Genomic DNA, 633 nt, shown 5'->3' on the forward strand with positions numbered 1-633 from the left:
TTTTGATGCAACTGAATTGCTGATTATAGATCTCTGCTCCAGTTCAAACTTGATCCTTCCTGATTAAATAATACTTTTCTACTCCACAAGGATATATGCTTATCCTTCAAGTTCACTTCCTCCCTTCTTATTTCTTTCAACACATTCAACTTGCATCTCACACACACTTTGAAATCACACCTTGACCTTTTACTTATACTTTTAGATTATCAAGTTGGCCCAAATACAACTGAGAATAACCAATATTCATCACCTTAGTCAGCTAGAATCAATAGGTAAAACAATTAAGCTTTACATGACAAAAATAAGAAAATCCTTTGGTAGCCGACCCAGCTCGGTAGAAACTAATTATGAAGCGATTTCCTATGTTAACCAATAGAAGCTTGGTTAACACTATGAACTTACAAAATTCCTTTGGTAACTGAGTGAACTCAGTTAACACTGACTATGTTCAACTTTCCCTTTGTTAACGGAGTGAGCTCGATTAACACTCTTTTCTGCTTAACTTGCTTCGACGCCTGAGTGAGCTTGGTAGAGACTGCCTTCTCCACAAAGTAAACTCAGGAACGCTCGATAGACTAGGAAAACTGTCTTTACTAACCAAGTGAGCTCGGCATGCACTGACTACCAACT

Source organism: Cupressus sempervirens, chromosome 6, assembly GCF_028749045.1.
Source record: "Cupressus sempervirens isolate cs-2001-9-10 chromosome 6, ASM2874904v1, whole genome shotgun sequence".
NCBI lineage: Eukaryota > Viridiplantae > Streptophyta > Pinopsida > Cupressales > Cupressaceae > Cupressus > Cupressus sempervirens.